Below are 21084 nucleotides of genomic sequence, written 5' to 3' on the forward strand. Positions count from 1 at the left end.
ACAGTTGCTGAAGTTGAACCAAAATGAGCTTGTCATCTGGCTTCTGCAACTTTTAACATGAAAAATCCAATGAGGAGAAGAAAAGCAAAGCCAAAGAGTCCATCCCAAAATCCGACAAACAAGCAAAATGAACAAAAAGCATTGAATTCAATTCTTTCTGATTTTAGAAACTGCATTAAAGAAGGGGTGCACCGGTCCTGGAGATACTGCAATACCAGGTCAATGCGTGGAGTGGACAGAGCAAGCTCTTTTTCCATCTCCCTGTTCTAAAAATCCATTTAATATATGGTCCCCAGATAGGGGACGTATCAGATATTAAACTGATAAGAACAGATACTACACTTGATCTTAGCCAAAAGGCCGAGAAGCGATAACCAGAATTGGTTTCCGACTACGGTGCCACCCAAGGATTCTGAAAAGTCCATTTGTGGAGATGGCCACCTGGACTCCCGTTAAGAAGACATGCTGTCAACCTCTAGATCCCTCACATGCCTGCACTTTTCGGCTTGCTGCTGCTGCAATCGACGCGTTTTAGATCTGCATAACTCCACCTCTTTTAGCACAGTACCCTCAACCCCCGGCTGTTCCCACCCGCCTCAACACCGTTGGAAGGGAGAAGAACCAATTAAGGCGGGGGGGGGGGTGGAACGAGCAGCTGTCTACCCTTAGCAGGAGGGTTGCTGATTAATTACCTCTCCTGCTGCTGCTGCTGCTGGCTGTCCAGCAGCAGACTGAAGGTGGCTGCTGCTGTGCGCAAGTATATAAAGGCTCAGAGCCTATTATGACACGCGCAGCCAGCGTTCCATTGCCACATTCCGTCTACTGCAGGCGGGATACCTGGATGGCTGAATGTCACTGAGAAGCTCACAGAGACCGCCATAAGCAACAGTTTAAAAGAATGCCACAGACTAATCAACCAAACTTTTTGGGTTGGTTTCTCTTTTATAGTCTGCAGGCATTAAATGAAAGAAGTCAGTGTTCCAGCAGAGGGAGACAACGTTTCAGAAAAGGCATTGTAGCAAACCAAAAAAGAAATTTTAAGCGCAGCAGAGTAACCAGCTCACATACCTGTTAGCTCAGGTGAGTTTAAAAGGCTGCTGTTGATAACAAGGGCATTTGCTAAATAGATGGTGTGTGTGCAACAATATACTGAAAGGTCAATTATATTGTGCAGCTTATCTCACCACCTGTAGTTATTTAGGTGAAAGCTCCAAAATGCTTGCCTAATATGTCTGTTTATCCAAAAGGAAGTATAGAGGGAGAGCTAGATAGATAGCATTGCATTACATTACATTACATGGCAATGCAATGCACAGTTGCTGAAGTTGAACCAAAATGAGCTTGTCATCTGGCTTCTGCAACTTTTAACATGAAAAATCCAATGAGGAGAAGAAAAGCAAAGCCAAAGAGTCCATCCCAAAATCCGACAAACAAGCAAAATGAACAAAAAGCATTGAATTCAATTCTTTCTGATTTTAGAAACTGCATTAAAGAAGGGGTGCACCGGTCCTGGAGATACTGCAATACCAGGTCAATGCGTGGAGTGGACAGAGCAAGCTCTTTTTCCATCTCCCTGTTCTAAAAATCCATTTAATATATGGTCCCCAGATAGGGGACGTATCAGATATTAAACTGATAAGAACAGATACTACACTTGATCTTAGCCAAAAGGCCGAGAAGCGATAACCAGAATTGGTTTCCGACTACGGTGCCACCCAAGGATTCTGAAAAGTCCATTTGTGGAGATGGCCACCTGGACTCCCGTTAAGAAGACATGCTGTCAACCTCTAGATCCCTCACATGCCTGCACTTTTCGGCTTGCTGCTGCTGCAATCCACGCGTTTTAGATCTGCATAACTCCACCTCTTTTAGCACAGTACCCTCAACCCCCGGCTGTTCCCACCCGCCTCAACACCGTTGGAAGGGAGGAGAACCAATTAAGGCGGGGGGGGGGTGGAACGAGCAGCTGTCTACCCTTAGCAGGAGGGTTGCTGATTAATTACCTCTCCTGCTGCTGCTGCTGGCTGTCCAGCAGCAGACTGAAGGTGGCTGCTGCTGTGCGCAGGTATATAAAGGCTCAGAGCCTATTATGACACGCGCAGCCAGCGTTCCATTGCCACATTCCGTCTACTGCAGGCGGGATACCTGGATGGCTGAATGTCACTGAGAAGCTCACAGAGACCGCCATAAGCAACAGTTTAAAAGAATGCCACAGACTAATCAACCAAACTTTTTGGGTTGGTTCTCTTTTATAGTCTGCAGGCATTAAATGAAAGAAGTCAGTGTTCCAGCAGAGGGAGACAACGTTTCAGAAAAGGCATTGTAGCAAACCAAAAAAGAAATTTTAAGCGCAGCAGAGTAACCAGCTCACATACCTGTTAGCTCAGGTGAGTTTAAAAGGCTGCTGTTGATAACAAGGGCATTTGCTAAATAGATGGTGTGTGTGCAACAATATACTGAAAGGTCAATTATATTGTGCAGCTTATCTCACCACCTGTAGTTATTTAGGTGAGAGCTCCAAAATGCTTGCCTAATATGTCTGTTTATCCAAAAGGAAGTATAGAGGGAGAGCTAGATAGATAGCATTGCATTACATTACATTACATGGCAATGCAATGCACAGTTGCTGAAGTTGAACCAAAATGAGCTTGTCATCTGGCTTCTGCAACTTTTAACATGAAAAATCCAATGAGGAGAAGAAAAGCAAAGCCAAAGAGTCCATCCCAAAATCCGACAAACAAGCAAAATGAACAAAAAGCATTGAATTCAATTCTTTCTGATTTTAGAAACTGCATTAAAGAAGGGGTGCACCGGTCCTGGAGATACTGCAATACCAGGTCAATGCGTGGAGTGGACAGAGCAAGCTCTTTTTCCATCTCCCTGTTCTAAAAATCCATTTAATATATGGTCCCCAGATAGGGGACGTATCAGATATTAAACTGATAAGAACAGATACTACACTTGATCTTAGCCAAAAGGCCGAGAAGCGATAACCAGAATTGGTTTCCGACTACGGTGCCACCCAAGGATTCTGAAAAGTCCATTTGTGGAGATGGCCACCTGGACTCCCGTTAAGAAGACATGCTGTCAACCTCTAGATCCCTCACATGCCTGCACTTTTCGGCTTGCTGCTGCTGCAATCCACGCGTTTTAGATCTGCATAACTCCACCTCTTTTAGCACAGTACCCTCAACCCCCGGCTGTTCCCACCCGCCTCAACACCGTTGGAAGGGAGGAGAACCAATTAAGGCGGGGGGGGGGTGGAACGAGCAGCTGTCTACCCTTAGCAGGAGGGTTGCTGATTAATTACCTCTCCTGCTGCTGCTGCTGCTGGCTGTCCAGCAGCAGACTGAAGGTGGCTGCTGCTGTGCGCAGGTATATAAAGGCTCAGAGCCTATTATGACACGCGCAGCCAGCGTTCCATTGCCACATTCCGTCTACTGCAGGCGGGATACCTGGATGGCTGAATGTCACTGAGAAGCTCACAGAGACCGCCATAAGCAACAGTTTAAAAGAATGCCACAGACTAATCAACCAAACTTTTTGGGTTGGTTTCTCTTTTATAGTCTGCAGGCATTAAATGAAAGAAGTCAGTGTTCCAGCAGAGGGAGACAACGTTTCAGAAAAGGCATTGTAGCAAACCAAAAAAGAAATTTTAAGCGCAGCAGAGTAACCAGCTCACATACCTGTTAGCTCAGGTGAGTTTAAAAGGCTGCTGTTGATAACAAGGGCATTTGCTAAATAGATGGTGTGTGTGCAACAATATACTGAAAGGTCAATTATATTGTGCAGCTTATCTCACCACCTGTAGTTATTTAGGTGAAAGCTCCAAAATGCTTGCCTAATATGTCTGTTTATCCAAAAGGAAGTATAGAGGGAGAGCTAGATAGATAGCATTGCATTACATTACATTACATGGCAATGCAATGCACAGTTGCTGAAGTTGAACCAAAATGAGCTTGTCATCTGGCTTCTGCAACTTTTAACATGAAAAATCCAATGAGGAGAAGAAAAGCAAAGCCAAAGAGTCCATCCCAAAATCCGACAAACAAGCAAAATGAACAAAAAGCATTGAATTCAATTCTTTCTGATTTTAGAAACTGCATTAAAGAAGGGGTGCACCGGTCCTGGAGATACTGCAATACCAGGTCAATGCGTGGAGTGGACAGAGCAAGCTCTTTTTCCATCTCCCTGTTCTAAAAATCCATTTAATATATGGTCCCCAGATAGGGGACGTATCAGATATTAAACTGATAAGAACAGATACTACACTTGATCTTAGCCAAAAGGCCGAGAAGCGATAACCAGAATTGGTTTCCGACTACGGTGCCACCCAAGGATTCTGAAAAGTCCATTTGTGGAGATGGCCACCTGGACTCCCGTTAAGAAGACATGCTGTCAACCTCTAGATCCCTCACATGCCTGCACTTTTCGGCTTGCTGCTGCTGCAATCCACGCGTTTTAGATCTGCATAACTCCACCTCTTTTAGCACAGTACCCTCAACCCCCGGCTGTTCCCACCCGCCTCAACACCGTTGGAAGGGAGGAGAACCAATTAAGGCGGGGGGGGGGGTGGAACGAGCAGCTGTCTACCCTTAGCAGGAGGGTTGCTGATTAATTACCTCTCCTGCTGCTGCTGCTGCTGGCTGTCCAGCAGCAGACTGAAGGTGGCTGCTGGTGTGCGCAGGTATATAAAGGCTCAGAGCCTATTATGACACGCGCAGCCAGCGTTCCATTGCCACATTCCGTCTACTGCAGGCGGGATACCTGGATGGCTGAATGTCACTGAGAAGCTCACAGAGACCGCCATAAGCAACAGTTTAAAAGAATGCCACAGACTAATCAACCAAACTTTTTGGGTTGGTTTCTCTTTTATAGTCTGCAGGCATTAAATGAAAGAAGTCAGTGTTCCAGCAGAGGGAGACAACGTTTCAGAAAAGGCATTGTAGCAAACCAAAAAAGAAATTTTAAGCGCAGCAGAGTAACCAGCTCACATACCTGTTAGCTCAGGTGAGTTTAAAAGGCTGCTGTTGATAACAAGGGCATTTGCTAAATAGATGGTGTGTGTGCAACAATATACTGAAAGGTCAATTATATTGTGCAGCTTATCTCACCACCTGTAGTTATTTAGGTGAAAGCTCCAAAATGCTTGCCTAATATGTCTGTTTATCCAAAAGGAAGTATAGAGGGAGAGCTAGATAGATAGCATTGCATTACATTACATTACATGGCAATGCAATGCACAGTTGCTGAAGTTGAACCAAAATGAGCTTGTCATCTGGCTTCTGCAACTTTTAACATGAAAAATCCAATGAGGAGAAGAAAAGCAAAGCCAAAGAGTCCATCCCAAAATCCGACAAACAAGCAAAATGAACAAAAAGCATTGAATTCAATTCTTTCTGATTTTAGAAACTGCATTAAAGAAGGGGTGCACCGGTCCTGGAGATACTGCAATACCAGGTCAATGCGTGGAGTGGACAGAGCAAGCTCTTTTTCCATCTCCCTGTTCTAAAAATCCATTTAATATATGGTCCCCAGATAGGGGACGTATCAGATATTAAACTGATAAGAACAGATACTACACTTGATCTTAGCCAAAAGGCCGAGAAGCGATAACCAGAATTGGTTTCCGACTACGGTGCCACCCAAGGATTCTGAAAAGTCCATTTGTGGAGATGGCCACCTGGACTCCCGTTAAGAAGACATGCTGTCAACCTCTAGATCCCTCACATGCCTGCACTTTTCGGCTTGCTGCTGCTGCAATCCACGCGTTTTAGATCTGCATAACTCCACCTCTTTTAGCACAGTACCCTCAACCCCCGGCTGTTCCCACCCGCCTCAACACCGTTGGAAGGGAGGAGAACCAATTAAGGCGGGGGGGGGGTGGAACGAGCAGCTGTCTACCCTTAGCAGGAGGGTTGCTGATTAATTACCTCTCCTGCTGCTGCTGGCTGTCCAGCAGCAGACTGAAGGTGGCTGCTGCTGTGCGCAGGTATATAAAGGCTCAGAGCCTATTATGACACGCGCAGCCAGCGTTCCATTGCCACATTCCGTCTACTGCAGGCGGGATACCTGGATGGCTGAATGTCACTGAGAAGCTCACAGAGACCGCCATAAGCAACAGTTTAAAAGAATGCCACAGACTAATCAACCAAACTTTTTGGGTTGGTTCTCTTTTATAGTCTGCAGGCATTAAATGAAAGAAGTCAGTGTTCCAGCAGAGGGAGACAACGTTTCAGAAAAGGCATTGTAGTAAACCAAAAAAGAAATTTTAAGCGCAGCAGAGTAACCAGCTCACATGCCTGTTAGCTCAGGTGAGTTTAAAAGGCTGCTGTTGATAACAAGGGCATTTGCTAAATAGATGGTGTGTGTGCAACAATATACTGAAAGGTCAATTATATTGTGCAGCTTATCTCACCACCTGTAGTTATTTAGGTGAAAGCTCCAAAATGCTTGCCTAATATGTCTGTTTATCCAAAAGGAAGTATAGAGGGAGAGCTAGATAGATAGCATTGCATTACATTACATTACATGGCAATGCAATGCACAGTTGCTGAAGTTGAACCAAAATGAGCTTGTCATCTGGCTTCTGCAACTTTTAACATGAAAAATCCAATGAGGAGAAGAAAAGCAAAGCCAAAGAGTCCATCCCAAAATCCGACAAACAAGCAAAATGAACAAAAAGCATTGAATTCAATTCTTTCTGATTTTAGAAACTGCATTAAAGAAGGGGTGCACCGGTCCTGGAGATACTGCAATACCAGGTCAATGCGTGGAGTGGACAGAGCAAGCTCTTTTTCCATCTCCCTGTTCTAAAAATCCATTTAATATATGGTCCCCAGATAGGGGACGTATCAGATATTAAACTGATAAGAACAGATACTACACTTGATCTTAGCCAAAAGGCCGAGAAGCGATAACCAGAATTGGTTTCCGACTACGGTGCCACCCAAGGATTCTGAAAAGTCCATTTGTGGAGATGGCCACCTGGACTCCCGTTAAGAAGACATGCTGTCAACCTCTAGATCCCTCACATGCCTGCACTTTTCGGCTTGCTGCTGCTGCAATCCACGCGTTTTAGATCTGCATAACTCCACCTCTTTTAGCACAGTACCCTCAACCCCCGGCTGTTCCCACCCGCCTCAACACCGTTGGAAGGGAGGAGAACCAATTAAGGCGGGGGGGGGGGTGGAACGAGCAGCTGTCTACCCTTAGCAGGAGGGTTGCTGATTAATTACCTCTCCTGCTGCTGCTGCTGCTGGCTGTCCAGCAGCAGACTGAAGGTGGCTGCTGCTGTGCGCAGGTATATAAAGGCTCAGAGCCTATTATGACACGCGCAGCCAGCGTTCCATTGCCACATTCCGTCTACTGCAGGCGGGATACCTGGATGGCTGAATGTCACTGAGAAGCTCACAGAGACCGCCATAAGCAACAGTTTAAAAGAATGCCACAGACTAATCAACCAAACTTTTTGGGTTGGTTTCTCTTTTATAGTCTGCAGGCATTAAATGAAAGAAGTCAGTGTTCCAGCAGAGGGAGACAACGTTTCAGAAAAGGCATTGTAGCAAACCAAAAAAGAAATTTTAAGCGCAGCAGAGTAACCAGCTCACATACCTGTTAGCTCAGGTGAGTTTAAAAGGCTGCTGTTGATAACAAGGGCATTTGCTAAATAGATGGTGTGTGTGCAACAATATACTGAAAGGTCAATTATATTGTGCAGCTTATCTCACCACCTGTAGTTATTTAGGTGAAAGCTCCAAAATGCTTGCCTAATATGTCTGTTTATCCAAAAGGAAGTATAGAGGGAGAGCTAGATAGATAGCATTGCATTACATTACATTACATGGCAATGCAATGCACAGTTGCTGAAGTTGAACCAAAATGAGCTTGTCATCTGGCTTCTGCAACTTTTAACATGAAAAATCCAATGAGGAGAAGAAAAGCAAAGCCAAAGAGTCCATCCCAAAATCCGACAAACAAGCAAAATGAACAAAAAGCATTGAATTCAATTCTTTCTGATTTTAGAAACTGCATTAAAGAAGGGGTGCACCGGTCCTGGAGATACTGCAATACCAGGTCAATGCGTGGAGTGGACAGAGCAAGCTCTTTTTCCATCTCCCTGTTCTAAAAATCCATTTAATATATGGTCCCCAGATAGGGGACGTATCAGATATTAAACTGATAAGAACAGATACTACACTTGATCTTAGCCAAAAGGCCGAGAAGCGATAACCAGAATTGGTTTCCGACTACGGTGCCACCCAAGGATTCTGAAAAGTCCATTTGTGGAGATGGCCACCTGGACTCCCGTTAAGAAGACATGCTGTCAACCTCTAGATCCCTCACATGCCTGCACTTTTCGGCTTGCTGCTGCTGCAATCCACGCGTTTTAGATCTGCATAACTCCACTTCTTTTAGCACAGTACCCTCAACCCCCGGCTGTTCCCACCCGCCTCAACACCGTTGGAAGGGAGGAGAACCAATTAAGGCGGGGGGGGGGTGGAACGAGCAGCTGTCTACCCTTAGAAGGAGGGTTGCTGATTAATTACCTCTCCTGCTGCTGCTGGCTGTCCAGCAGCAGACTGAAGGTGGCTGCTGCTGTGCGCAGGTATATAAAGGCTCAGAGCCTATTATGACACGCGCAGCCAGCGTTCCATTGCCACATTCCGTCTACTGCAGGCGGGATACCTGGATGGCTGAATGTCACTGAGAAGCTCACAGAGACCGCCATAAGCAACAGTTTAAAAGAATGCCACAGACTAATCAACCAAACTTTTTGGGTTGGTTTCTCTTTTATAGTCTGCAGGCATTAAATGAAAGAAGTCAGTGTTCCAGCAGAGGGAGACAACGTTTTAGAAAAGGCATTGTAGCAAACCAAAAAAGAAATTTTAAGCGCAGCAGAGTAACCAGCTCACATACCTGTTAGCTCAGGTGAGTTTAAAAGGCTGCTGTTGATAACAAGGGCATTTGCTAAATAGATGGTGTGTGTGCAACAATATACTGAAAGGTCAATTATATTGTGCAGCTTATCTCACCACCTGTAGTTATTTAGGTGAAAGCTCCAAAATGCTTGCCTAATATGTCTGTTTATCCAAAAGGAAGTATAGAGGTAGAGCTAGATAGATAGCATTGCATTACATTACATTACATGGCAATGCAATGCACAGTTGCTGAAGTTGAACCAAAATGAGCTTGTCATCTGGCTTCTGCAACTTTTAACATGAAAAATCCAATGAGGAGAAGAAAAGCAAAGCCAAAGAGTCCATCCCAAAATCCGACAAACAAGCAAAATGAACAAAAAGCATTGAATTCAATTCTTTCTGATTTTAGAAACTGCATTAAAGAAGGGGTGCACCGGTCCTGGAGATACTGCAATACCAGGTCAATGCGTGGAGTGGACAGAGCAAGCTCTTTTTCCATCTCCCTGTTCTAAAAATCCATTTAATATATGGTCCCCAGATAGGGGACGTATCAGATATTAAACTGATAAGAGCAGATACTACACTTGATCTTAGCCAAAAGGCCGAGAAGCGATAACCAGAATTGGTTTCCGACTACGGTGCCACCCAAGGATTCTGAAAAGTCCATTTGTGGAGATGGCCACCTGGACTCCCGTTAAGAAGACATGCTGTCAACCTCTAGATCCCTCACATGCCTGCACTTTTCGGCTTGCTGCTGCTGCAATCCACGCGTTTTAGATCTGCATAACTCCACCTCTTTTAGCACAGTACCCTCAACCCCCGGCTGTTCCCACCCGCCTCAACACCGTTGGAAGGGAGGAGAACCAATTAAGGCGGGGGGGGGGGGTGGAACGAGCAGCTGTCTACCCTTAGCAGGAGGGTTGCTGATTAATTACCTCTCCTGCTGCTGCTGCTGCTGGCTGTCCAGCAGCAGACTGAAGGTGGCTGCTGCTGTGCGCAGGTATATAAAGGCTCAGAGCCTATTATGACACGCGCAGCCAGCGTTCCATTGGCACATTCCGTCTACTGCAGGCGGGATACCTGGATGGCTGAATGTCACTGAGAAGCTCACAGAGACCGCCATAAGCAACAGTTTAAAAGAATGCCACAGACTAATCAACCAAACTTTTTGGTTTGGTTTCTCTTTTATAGTCTGCAGGCATTAAATGAAAGAAGTCAGTGTTCCAGCAGAGGGAGACAACGTTTCAGAAAAGGCATTGTAGCAAACCAAAAAAGAAATTTTAAGCGCAGCAGAGTAACCAGCTCACATACCTGTTAGCTCAGGTGAGTTTAAAAGGCTGCTGTTGATAACAAGGGCATTTGCTAAATAGATGGTGTGTGTGCAACAATATACTGAAAGGTCAATTATATTGTGCAGCTTATCTCACCACCTGTAGTTATTTAGGTGAAAGCTCCAAAATGCTTGCCTAATATGTCTGTTTATCCAAAAGGAAGTATAGAGGGAGAGCTAGATAGATAGCATTGCATTACATTACATTACATGGCAATGCAATGCACAGTTGCTGAAGTTGAACCAAAATGAGCTTGTCATCTGGCTTCTGCAACTTTTAACATGAAAAATCCAATGAGGAGAAGAAAAGCAAAGCCAAAGAGTCCATCCCAAAATCCGACAAACAAGCAAAATGAACAAAAAGCATTGAATTCAATTCTTTCTGATTTTAGAAACTGCATTAAAGAAGGGGTGCACCGGTCCTGGAGATACTGCAATACCAGGTCAATGCGTGGATTGGACAGAGCAAGCTCTTTTTCCATCTCCCTGTTCTAAAAATCCATTTAATATATGGTCCCCAGATAGGGGACGTATCAGATATTAAACTGATAAGAACAGATACTACACTTGATCTTAGCCAAAAGGCCGAGAAGCGATAACCAGAATTGGTTTCCGACTACGGTGCCACCCAAGGATTCTGAAAAGTCCATTTGTGGAGATGGCCACCTTGACTCCCGTTAAGAAGACATGCTGTCAACCTCTAGATCCCTCACATGCCTGCACTTTTCGGCTTGCTGCTGCTGCAATCCACGCGTTTTAGATCTGCATAACTCCACCTCTTTTAGCACAGTACCCTCAACCCCCGGCTGTTCCCACCCGCCTCAACACCGTTGGAAGGGAGGAGAACCAATTAAGGCGGGGGGGGGGGGGGGTGGAACGAGCAGCTGTCTATCCTTAGCAGGAGGGTTGCTGATTAATTACCTCTCCTGCTGCTGCTGCTGCTGGCTGTCCAGCAGCAGACTGAAGGTGGCTGCTGCTGTGCGCAGGTATATAAAGGCTCAGAGCCTATTATGACACGCGCAGCCAGCGTTCCATTGCCACATTCCGTCTACTGCAGGCGGGATACCTGGATGGCTGAATGTCACTGAGAAGCTCACAGAGACCGCCATAAGCAACAGTTTAAAAGAATGCCACAGACTAATCAACCAAACTTTTTGGTTTGGTTTCTCTTTTATAGTCTGCAGGCATTAAATGAAAGAAGTCAGTGTTCCAGCAGAGGGAGACAACGTTTCAGAAAAGGCATTGTAGCAAACCAAAAAAGAAATTTTAAGCGCAGCAGAGTAACCAGCTCACATACCTGTTAGCTCAGGTGAGTTTAAAAGGCTGCTGTTGATAACAAGGGCATTTGCTAAATAGATGGTGTGTGTGCAACAATATACTGAAAGGTCAATTATATTGTGCAGCTTATCTCACCACCTGTAGTTATTTAGGTGAAAGCTCCAAAATGCTTGCCTAATATGTCTGTTTATCCAAAAGGAAGTATAGAGGGAGAGCTAGATAGATAGCATTGCATTACATTACATTACATGGCAATGCAATGCACAGTTGCTGAAGTTGAACCAAAATGAGCTTGTCATCTGGCTTCTGCAACTTTTAACATGAAAAATCCAATGAGGAGAAGAAAAGCAAAGCCAAAGAGTCCATCCCAAAATCCGACAAACAAGCAAAATGAACAAAAAGCATTGAATTCAATTCTTTCTGATTTTAGAAACTGCATTAAAGAAGGGGTGCACCGGTCCTGGAGATACTGCAATACCAGGTCAATGCGTGGAGTGGACAGAGCAAGCTCTTTTTCCATCTCCCTGTTCTAAAAATCCATTTAATATATGGTCCCCAGATAGGGGACGTATCAGATATTAAACTGATAAGAACAGATACTACACTTGATCTTAGCCAAAAGGCCGAGAAGCGATAACCAGAATTGGTTTCCGACTACGGTGCCACCCAAGGATTCTGAAAAGTCCATTTGTGGAGATGGCCACCTGGACTCCCGTTAAGAAGACATGCTGTCAACCTCTAGATCCCTCACATGCCTGCACTTTTCGGCTTGCTGCTGCTGCAATCCACGCGTTTTAGATCTGCATAACTCCACCTCTTTTAGCACAGTACCCTCAACCCCCGGCTGTTCCCACCCGCCTCAACACCGTTGGAAGGGAGGAGAACCAATTAAGGCGGGGGGGGGGGTGGAACGAGCAGCTGCCTACCCTTAGCAGGAGGGTTGCTGATTAATTACCTCTCCTGCTGCTGCTGCTGCTGGCTGTCCAGCAGCAGACTGAAGGTGGCTGCTGCTGTGCGCAGGTATATAAAGGCTCAGAGCCTATTATGACACGCGCAGCCAGCGTTCCATTGCCACATTCCGTCTACTGCAGGCGGGATACCTGGATGGCTGAATGTCACTGAGAAGCTCACAGAGACCGCCATAAGCAACAGTTTAAAAGAATGCCACAGACTAATCAACCAAACTTTTTGGGTTGGTTTCTCTTTTATAGTCTGCAGGCATTAAATGAAAGAAGTCAGTGTTCCAGCAGAGGGAGACAACGTTTCAGAAAAGGCATTGTAGCAAACCAAAAAAGAAATTTTAAGCGCAGCAGAGTAACCAGCTCACATACCTGTTAGCTCAGGTGAGTTTAAAAGGCTGCTGTTGATAACAAGGGCATTTGCTAAATAGATGGTGTGTGTGCAACAATATACTGAAAGGTCAATTATATTGTGCAGCTTATCTCACCACCTGTAGTTATTTAGGTGAAAGCTCCAAAATGCTTGCCTAATATGTCTGTTTATCCAAAAGGAAGTATAGAGGGAGAGCTAGATAGATAGCATTGCATTACATTACATTACATGGCAATGCAATGCACAGTTGCTGAAGTTGAACCAAAATGAGCTTGTCATCTGGCTTCTGCAACTTTTAACATGAAAAATCCAATGAGGAGAAGAAAAGCAAAGCCAAAGAGTCCATCCCAAAATCTGACAAACAAGCAAAATGAACAAAAAGCATTGAATTCAATTCTTTCTGATTTTAGAAACTGCATTAAAGAAGGGGTGCACCGGTCCTGGAGATACTGCAATACCAGGTCAATGCGTGGAGTGGACAGAGCAAGCTCTTTTTCCATCTCCCTGTTCTAAAAATTCATTTAATATATGGTCCCCAGATAGGGGACGTATCAGATATTAAACTGATAAGAACAGATACTACACTTGATCTTAGCCAAAAGGCCGAGAAGCGATAACCAGAATTGGTTTCCGACTACGGTGCCACCCAAGGATTCTGAAAAGTCCATTTGTGGAGATGGCCACCTGGACTCCCGTTAAGAAGACATGCTGTCAACCTCTAGATCCCTCACATGCCTGCACTTTTCGGCTTGCTGCTGCTGCAATCCACGCGTTTTAGATCTGCATAACTCCACCTCTTTTAGCACAGTACCCTCAACCCCCGGCTGTTCCCACCCGCCTCAACACCGTTGGAAGGGAGGAGAACCAATTAAGGCGGGGGGGGGGTGGAACGAGCAGCTGTCTACCCTTAGCAGGAGGGTTGCTGATTAATTACCTCTCCTGCTGCTGCTGCTGCTGGCTGTCCAGCAGCAGACTGAAGGTGGCTGCTGCTGTGCGCAGGTATATAAAGGCTCAGAGCCTATTATGACACGCGCAGCCAGCGTTCCATTGCCACATTCCGTCTACTGCAGGCGGGATACCTGGATGGCTGAATGTCACTGAGAAGCTCACAGAGACCGCCATAAGCAACAGTTTAAAAGAATGCCACAGACTAATCAACCAAACTTTTTGGGTTGGTTTCTCTTTTATAGTCTGCAGGCATTAAATGAAAGAAGTCAGTGTTCCAGCAGAGGGAGACAACGTTTCAGAAAAGGCATTGTAGCAAACCAAAAAAGAAATTTTAAGCGCAGCAGAGTAACCAGCTCACATACCTGTTAGCTCAGGTGAGTTTAAAAGGCTGCTGTTGATAACAAGGGCATTTGCTAAATAGATGGTGTGTGTGCAACAATATACTGAAAGGTCAATTATATTGTGCAGCTTATCTCACCACCTGTAGTTATTTAGGTGAAAGCTCCAAAATGCTTGCCTAATATGTCTGTTTATCCAAAAGGAAGTATAGAGGGAGAGCTAGATAGATAGCATTGCATTACATTACATTACATGGCAATGCAATGCACAGTTGCTGAAGTTGAACCAAAATGAGCTTGTCATCTGGCTTCTGCAACTTTTAACATGAAAAATCCAATGAGGAGAAGAAAAGCAAAGCCAAAGAGTCCATCCCAAAATCCGACAAACAAGCAAAATGAACAAAAAGCATTGAATTCAATTCTTTCTGATTTTAGAAACTGCATTAAAGAAGGGGTGCACCGGTCCTGGAGATACTGCAATACCAGGTCAATGCGTGGAGTGGACAGAGCAAGCTCTTTTTCCATCTCCCTGTTCTAAAAATCCATTTAATATATGGTCCCCATATAGGGGACATATCAGATATTAAACTGATAAGAACAGATACTACACTTGATCTTAGCCAAAAGGCCGAGAAGCGATAACCAGAATTGGTTTCCGACTACGGTGCCACCCAAGGATTCTGAAAAGTCCATTTGTGGAGATGGCCACCTGGACTCCCGTTAAGAAGACATGCTGTCAACCTCTAGATCCCTCACATGCCTGCACTTTTCGGCTTGCTGCTGCTGCAATCCACGTGTTTTAGATCTGCATAACTCCACCTCTTTTAGCACAGTACCCTCAACCCCCGGCTGTTCCCACCCGCCTCAACACCGTTGGAAGGGAGGAGAACCAATTAAGGCGGGGGGGGGGGCGGGTGGAACGAGCAGCTGTCTACCCTTAGCAGGAGGGTTGCTGATTAATTACCTCTCCTGCTGCTGCTGCTGCTGGCTGTCCAGCAGCAGACTGAAGGTGGCTGCTGCTGTGCGCAGGTATATAAAGGCTCAGAGCCTATTATGACACGCGCAGCCAGCCTTCCATTGCCACATTCCGTCTACTGCAGGCGGGATACCTGGATGGCTGAATGTCACTGAGAAGCTCACAGAGACCGCCATAAGCAACAGTTTAAAAGAATGCCACAGACTAATCAACCAAACTTTTGGGGTTGGTTTCTCTTTTATAGTCTGCAGGCATTAAATGAAAGAAGTCAGTGTTCCAGCAGAGGGAGACAACGTTTCAGAAAAGGCATTGTAGCAAACCAAAAAAGAAATTTTAAGCGCAGCAGAGTAACCAGCTCACATACCTGTTAGCTCAGGTGAGTTTAAAAGGCTGCTGTTGATAACAAGGGCATTTGCTAAATAGATGGTGTGTGTGCAACAATATACTGAAAGGTCAATTATATTGTGCAGCTTATCTCACCACCTGTAGTTATTTAGGTGAAAGCTCCAAAATGCTTGCCTAATATGTCTGTTTATCCAAAAGGAAGTATAGAGGGAGAGCTAGATAGATAGCATTGCATTACATTACATTACATGGCAATGCAATGCACAGTTGCTGAAGTTGAACCAAAATGAGCTTGTCATCTGGCTTCTGCAACTTTTAACATGAAAAATCCAATGAGGAGAAGAAAAGCAAAGCCAAAGAGTCCATCCCAAAATCCGACAAACAAGCAAAATGAACAAAAAGCATTGAATTCAATTCTTTCTGATTTTAGAAACTGCATTAAAGAAGGGGTGCACCGGTCCTGGAGATACTGCAATACCAGGTCAATGCGTGGAGTGGACAGAGCAAGCTCTTTTTCCATCTCCCTGTTCTAAAAATCCATTTAATATATGGTCCCCAGATAGGGGACGTATCAGATATTAAACTGATAAGAACAGATACTACACTTGATCTTAGCCAAAAGGCCGAGAAGCGATAACCAGAATTGGTTTCCGACTACGGTGCCACCCAAGGATTCTGAAAAGTCCATTTGTGGAGATGGCCACCTGGACTCCCGTTAAGAAGACATGCTGTCAACCTCTAGATCCCTCACATGCCTGCACTTTTCGGCTTGCTGCTGCTGCAATCCACGCGTTTTAGATCTGCATAACTCCACCTCTTTTAGCACAGTACCCTCAACCCCCGGCTGTTCCCACCCGCCTCAACACCGTTGGAAGGGAGGAGAACCAATTAAGGCGGGGAGGGGGGGTGGAACGAGCAGCTGTCTACCCTTAGCAGGAGGGTTGCTGATTAATTACCTCTCCTGCTGCTGCTGCTGCTGGCTGTCCAGCAGCAGACTGAAGGTGGCTGCTGCTGTGCGCAGGTATATAAAGGCTCAGAGCCTATTATGACACGCGCAGCCAGCGTTCCATTGCCACATTCCGTCTACTGCAGGCGGGATACCTGGATGGCTGAATGTCACTGAGAAGCTCACAGAGACCGCCATAAGCAACAGTTTAAAAGAATGCCACAGACTAATCAACCAAACTTTTTGGGTTGGTTTCTCTTTTATAGTCTGCAGGCATTAAATGAAAGAAGTCAGTGTTCCAGCAGAGGGAGACAACGTTTCAGAAAAGGCATTGTAGCAAACCAAAAAAGAAATTTTAAGCGCAGCAGAGTAACCAGCTCACATACCTGTTAGCTCTGGTGAGTTTAAAAGGCTGCTGTTGATAACAAGGGCATTTGCTAAATAGATGGTGTGTGTGCAACAATATACTGAAAGGTCAATTATATTGTGCAGCTTATCTCACCACCTGTAGTTATTTAGGTGAAAGCTCCAAAATGCTTGCCTAATATGTCTGTTTATCCAAAAGGAAGTATAGAGGGAGAGCTAGATAGATAGCATTGCATTACATTACATTACATGGCAATGCAATGCACAGTTGCTGAAGTTGAACCAAAATGAGCTTGTCATCTGGCTTCTGCAACTTTTATCATGAAAAATCCAATGAGGAGAAGAAAAGCAAAGCCAAAGAGTCCATCCCAAAATCCGACAAACAAGCAAAATGAACAAAAAGCATTGAATTCAATTCTTTCTGATTTTAGAAACTGCATTAAAGAAGGGGTGCACCGGTCCTGGAGATACTGCAATACCAGGTCAATGCGTAGAGTGGACAGAGCAAGCTCTTTTTCCATCACCCTGTTCTAAAAATCCATTTAATATATGGTCCCCAGATAGGGGACGTATCAGATATTAAACTGATAAGAACAGATACTACACTTGATCTTAGCCAAAAGGCCGAGAAGCGATAACCAGAATTGGTTTCCGACTACGGTGCCACCCAAGGATTCTGAAAAGTCCATTTGTGGAGATGGCCACCTGGACTCCCGTTAAGAAGACATGCTGTCAACCTCTATATCCCTCACATGCCTGCATTTTTCGGCTTGCTGCTGCTGCAATCCACGCGTTTTAGATCTGCATAACTCCACCTCTTTTAGCACAGTACCCTCAACCCCCGGCTGTTCCCACCCGCCTCAACACCGTTGGAAGGGAGGAGAACCAATTAAGGCGGGGGGGGGGTGGAACGAGCAGCTGTCTACCCTTAGCAGGAGGGTTGCTGATTAATTACCTCTCCTGCTGCTGCTGCTGCTGGCTGTCCAGCAGCAGACTGAAGGTGGCTGCTGCTGTGCACAGGTATATAAAGGCTCAGAGCCTATTATGACACGCGCAGCCAGCGTTCCATTGCCACATTCTGTCTACTGCAGGCGGGATACCTGGATGGCTGAATGTCACTGAGAAGCTCACAGAGACCGCCATAAGCAACAGTTTAAAAGAATGCCACAGACTAATCAACCAAACTTTTTGGGTTGGTTTCTCTTTTATAGTCTGCAGGCATTAAATGAAAGAAGTCAGTGTTCCAGCAGAGGGAGACAACGTTTCAGAAAAGGCATTGTAGCAAACCAAAAAAGAAATTTTAAGCGCAGCAGAGTAACCAGCTCACATACCTGTTAGCTCAGGTGAGTTTAAAAGGCTGCTGTTGATAACAAGGGCATTTGCTAAATAGATGGTGTGTGTGCAACAATATACTGAAAGGTCAATTATATTGTGCAGCTTATCTCACCACCTGTAGTTATTTAGGTGAAAGCTCCAAAATGCTTGCCTAATATGTCTGTTTATCCAAAAGGAAGTATAGAGGGAGAGCTAGATAGATAGCATTGCATTACATTACATTACATGGCAATGCAATGCACAGTTGCTGAAGTTGAACCAAAATGAGCTTGTCATCTGGCTTCTGCAACTTTTAACATGAAAAATCCAATGAGGAGAAGAAAAGCAAAGCCAAAGAGTCTATCCCAAAATCCGACAAACAAGCAAAATGAACAAAAAGCATTGAATTCAATTCTTTCTGATTTTAGAAACTGCATTAAAGAAGGGGTGCACCGGTCCTGGAGATACTGCAATACCAGGTCAATGCGTGGAGTGGACAGAGCAAGCTCTTTTTCCATCTCCCTGTTATAAAAATCCATTTAATATATGGTCCCCAGATAGGGGACGTATCAGATATTAAACTGATAAGAACAGATACTACACTTGATCTTAGCCAAAAGGCCGAGAAGCGATAACCAGAATTGGTTTCCGACTACGGTGCCACCCAAGGATTCTGAAAAGTCCATTTGTGGAGATGGCCACCTGGACTCCCGTTAAGAAGACATGCTGTCAACATCTAGATCCCTCACATGCCTGCACTTTTCGGCTTGCTGCTGCTGCAATCCACGCGTTTTAGATCTGCATAACTCCACCTCTTTTAGCACAGTACCCTCAACCCCCGGCTGTTCCCACCCGCCTCAACACCGTTGGAAGGGAGGAGAACCAATTAAGGCGGGGGGGGGGTGGAACGAGCAGCTGTCTACCCTTAGCAGGAGGGTTGCTGATTAATTACCTCTCCTGCTGCTGCTGCTGCTGGCTGTCCAGCAGCAGACTGAAGGTGGCTGCTGCTGTGCGCAGGTATATAAAGGCTCAGAGCCTATTATGACACGCGCAGCCAGCGTTCCATTGCCACATTCCGTCTACTGCAGGCGGGATACCTGGATGGCTGAATGTCACTGAGAAGCTCACAGAGACCGCCATAAGCAACAGTTTAAAAGAATGCCACAGACTAATCAACCAAACTTTTTGGGTTGGTTTCTCTTTTATAGTCTGCAGGCATTAAATGAAAGAAGTCAGTGTTCCAGCAGAGGGAGACAACGTTTCAGAAAAGGCATTGTAGCAAACCAAAAAAGAAATTTTAAGCGCAGCAGAGTAACCAGCTCACATACCTGTTAGCTCAGGTGAGTTTAAAAGGCTGCTGTTGATAACAAGGGCATTTGCTAAATAGATGGTGTGTGTGCAACAATATACTGAAAGGTCAATTATATTGTGCAGCTTATCTCACCACCTGTAGTTATTTAGGTGAAAGCTCCAAAATGCTTGCCTAATATGTCTGTTTATCCAAAAGGAAGTATAGAGGGAGAGCTAGATAGATAGCATTGCATTACATTACATTACATGGCAATGCAATGCACAGTTGCTGAAGTTGAACCAAAATGAGCTTGTCATCTGGCTTCTGCAACTTTTAACATGAAAAATCCAATGAGGAGAAGAAAAGCAAAGCCAAAGAGTCCATCCCAAAATCCGACAAACAAGCAAAATGAACAAAAAGCATTGAATTCAATTCTTTCTGATTTTAGAAACTGCATTAAAGAAGGGGTGCACCGGTCCTGGAGATACTGCAATACCAGGTCAATGCGTGGAGTGGACAGAGCAAGCTCTTTTTCCATCTCCCTGTTCTAAAAATCCATTTAATATATGGTCCCCAGATAGGGGACGTATCAGATATTAAACTGATAAGAACAGATACTACACTTGATCTTAGCCAAAAGGCCGAGAAGCGATAACCAGAATTGGTTTCCGACTACGGTGCCACCCAAGGATTCTGAAAAGTCCATTTGTGGAGATGGCCACCTGGACTCCCGTTAAGAAGACATGCTGTCAACCTCTAGATCCCTCACATGCCTGCACTTTTCGGCTTGCTGCTGCTGCAATCCACGCGTTTTAGATCTGCATAACTCCACCTCTTTTAGCACAGTACCCTCAACCCCCGGCTGTTCCCACCCGCCTCAACACCGTTGGAAGGGAGGAGAACCAATTAAGGCGGGGGGGGGGGTGGAACAAGCAGCTGTCTACCCTTAGCAGGAGGGTTGCTGATTAATTACCTCTCCTGCTGCTGCTGCTGCTGGCTGTCCAGCAGCAGACTGAAGGTGGCTGCTGCTGTGCGCAGGTATATAAAGGCTCAGAGCCTATTATGACACGCGCAGCCAGCGTTCCATTGCCACATTCCGTCTACTGCAGGCGGGATACCTGGATGGCTGAATGTCACTGAGAAGCTCACAGAGACCGCCATAAGCAACAGTTTAAAAGAATGCCACAGACTAATCAACCAAACTTTTTGGGTTGGTTTCTCTTTTATAGTCTGCAGGCATTAAATGAAAGAAGTCAGTGTTCCAGCAGAGGGAGACAACGTTTCAGAAAAGGCATTGTAGCAAACCAAAAAAGAAATTTTAAGCACAGCAGAGTAACCAGCTCACATACCTGTTAGCTCAGGTGAGTTTAAAAGGCTGCTGTTGATAACAAGGGCATTTGCTAAATAGATGGTGTGTGTGCAACAATATACTGAAAGGTCAATTATATTGTGCAGCTTATCTCACCACCTGTAGTTATTTAGGTGAAAGCTCCAAAATGCTTGCCTAATATGTCTGTTTATCCAAAAGGAAGTATAGAGGGAGAGCTAGATAGATAGCATTGCATTACATTACATTACATGGCAATGCAATGCACAGTTGCTGAAGTTGAACCAAAATGAGCTTGTCATCTGGCTTCTGCAACTTTTAACATGAAAAATCCAATGAGGAGAAGAAAAGCAAAGCCAAAGAGTCCATCCC

The 21084-nt window shown here is 45.1% G+C and overlaps 16 non-coding genes across 16 annotated transcripts; all 16 read right to left on the reverse strand.

The window, feature by feature from the left end:
* Positions 1 to 181: 181 nt before the first annotated feature.
* LOC141187568 (U2 spliceosomal RNA) lies at positions 182 to 372 on the reverse strand. The gene has a single exon (XR_012261742.1). It is a non-coding gene; the product is annotated as a U2 spliceosomal RNA (small nuclear RNA).
* A 1121-nt stretch (positions 373 to 1493) lies between these two features.
* LOC141187569 (U2 spliceosomal RNA) lies at positions 1494 to 1684 on the reverse strand. The gene has a single exon (XR_012261743.1). It is a non-coding gene; the product is annotated as a U2 spliceosomal RNA (small nuclear RNA).
* Positions 1685 to 2800: 1116 nt separating this feature from the next.
* On the reverse strand, positions 2801 to 2991 carry LOC141187570 (U2 spliceosomal RNA). The gene has a single exon (XR_012261744.1). It is a non-coding gene; the product is annotated as a U2 spliceosomal RNA (small nuclear RNA).
* A 1120-nt stretch (positions 2992 to 4111) lies between these two features.
* Positions 4112 to 4302, reverse strand: LOC141187573 (U2 spliceosomal RNA). Its single transcript, XR_012261746.1, has one exon. It is a non-coding gene; the product is annotated as a U2 spliceosomal RNA (small nuclear RNA).
* A 1121-nt stretch (positions 4303 to 5423) lies between these two features.
* On the reverse strand, positions 5424 to 5614 carry LOC141187574 (U2 spliceosomal RNA). The gene has a single exon (XR_012261747.1). It is a non-coding gene; the product is annotated as a U2 spliceosomal RNA (small nuclear RNA).
* A 1113-nt stretch (positions 5615 to 6727) lies between these two features.
* Positions 6728 to 6918, reverse strand: LOC141187575 (U2 spliceosomal RNA). The gene has a single exon (XR_012261748.1). It is a non-coding gene; the product is annotated as a U2 spliceosomal RNA (small nuclear RNA).
* A 1121-nt stretch (positions 6919 to 8039) lies between these two features.
* LOC141187576 (U2 spliceosomal RNA) lies at positions 8040 to 8230 on the reverse strand. Its single transcript, XR_012261749.1, has one exon. It is a non-coding gene; the product is annotated as a U2 spliceosomal RNA (small nuclear RNA).
* Positions 8231 to 9344: 1114 nt separating this feature from the next.
* On the reverse strand, positions 9345 to 9535 carry LOC141184910 (U2 spliceosomal RNA). Its single transcript, XR_012259621.1, has one exon. It is a non-coding gene; the product is annotated as a U2 spliceosomal RNA (small nuclear RNA).
* A 1122-nt stretch (positions 9536 to 10657) lies between these two features.
* Positions 10658 to 10848, reverse strand: LOC141184919 (U2 spliceosomal RNA). Its single transcript, XR_012259629.1, has one exon. It is a non-coding gene; the product is annotated as a U2 spliceosomal RNA (small nuclear RNA).
* Positions 10849 to 11973: 1125 nt separating this feature from the next.
* On the reverse strand, positions 11974 to 12164 carry LOC141187577 (U2 spliceosomal RNA). The gene has a single exon (XR_012261750.1). It is a non-coding gene; the product is annotated as a U2 spliceosomal RNA (small nuclear RNA).
* A 1121-nt stretch (positions 12165 to 13285) lies between these two features.
* LOC141185742 (U2 spliceosomal RNA) lies at positions 13286 to 13476 on the reverse strand. Its single transcript, XR_012260372.1, has one exon. It is a non-coding gene; the product is annotated as a U2 spliceosomal RNA (small nuclear RNA).
* A 1120-nt stretch (positions 13477 to 14596) lies between these two features.
* Positions 14597 to 14787, reverse strand: LOC141191161 (U2 spliceosomal RNA). Its single transcript, XR_012265161.1, has one exon. It is a non-coding gene; the product is annotated as a U2 spliceosomal RNA (small nuclear RNA).
* Positions 14788 to 15912: 1125 nt separating this feature from the next.
* LOC141187578 (U2 spliceosomal RNA) lies at positions 15913 to 16103 on the reverse strand. Its single transcript, XR_012261751.1, has one exon. It is a non-coding gene; the product is annotated as a U2 spliceosomal RNA (small nuclear RNA).
* Positions 16104 to 17225: 1122 nt separating this feature from the next.
* Positions 17226 to 17416, reverse strand: LOC141185302 (U2 spliceosomal RNA). The gene has a single exon (XR_012259977.1). It is a non-coding gene; the product is annotated as a U2 spliceosomal RNA (small nuclear RNA).
* A 1120-nt stretch (positions 17417 to 18536) lies between these two features.
* On the reverse strand, positions 18537 to 18727 carry LOC141184140 (U2 spliceosomal RNA). Its single transcript, XR_012258924.1, has one exon. It is a non-coding gene; the product is annotated as a U2 spliceosomal RNA (small nuclear RNA).
* A 1120-nt stretch (positions 18728 to 19847) lies between these two features.
* On the reverse strand, positions 19848 to 20038 carry LOC141187579 (U2 spliceosomal RNA). The gene has a single exon (XR_012261752.1). It is a non-coding gene; the product is annotated as a U2 spliceosomal RNA (small nuclear RNA).
* Positions 20039 to 21084: the final 1046 nt, after the last annotated feature.

The sequence above is a fragment of the Phyllobates terribilis genome, unplaced genomic scaffold, assembly GCF_046119375.1.
Source record: "Phyllobates terribilis strain yellow unplaced genomic scaffold, ASM4611937v1 Scaffold_40__1_contigs__length_11209783, whole genome shotgun sequence".
Lineage (NCBI taxonomy): Eukaryota > Metazoa > Chordata > Amphibia > Anura > Dendrobatidae > Phyllobates > Phyllobates terribilis.